Source organism: Penaeus monodon, chromosome 20 (genome assembly GCF_015228065.2).
Source record: "Penaeus monodon isolate SGIC_2016 chromosome 20, NSTDA_Pmon_1, whole genome shotgun sequence".
Taxonomy (NCBI): Eukaryota; Metazoa; Arthropoda; class Malacostraca; order Decapoda; family Penaeidae; genus Penaeus; species Penaeus monodon.
In genome coordinates, this window is record NC_051405.1 from 46,392,530 (window position 1) to 46,392,868 (window position 339).

Sequence of the window (339 nt, forward strand, 5' to 3'; positions counted from 1 at the left end):
TCCTGGGCCAATAATGAAGGGCATTAGCCCCCAGGAGCAGAGTAGCAGGGGCCACAGCCCCTAGTATTAGAGGTAAAATTTCAGTATTAGAACAGGTGAACTTACTTCATTTTTGACACCAGATATCAATAAAACACATTAATCTAAAACATTTCTTCTCTAATAATAAGCTAATATCTTTAATTCTTTGCTATCTTTTCTGATTATCAGGCAGGCATTGGTCATGGTTATGTTATATTTGTGTTGCCAAGCATTTCTCTTGTTTTGATTTGTTGTCCCAGGTGGGGCATGGGGACAGCAGTCCCCTAAAAAGAGGGTTACAGGGGGCGACGCCCCGTC

General features: G+C 41.9%; 1 long non-coding RNA gene across 1 annotated transcript in view; it reads right to left on the reverse strand.

Moving 5' to 3' along the window:
* LOC119586089 overlaps positions 1 to 339 on the reverse strand; it is a 15,446-nt gene that overhangs the window by 14,697 nt on the left and 410 nt on the right. The window lies entirely within an intron of this gene.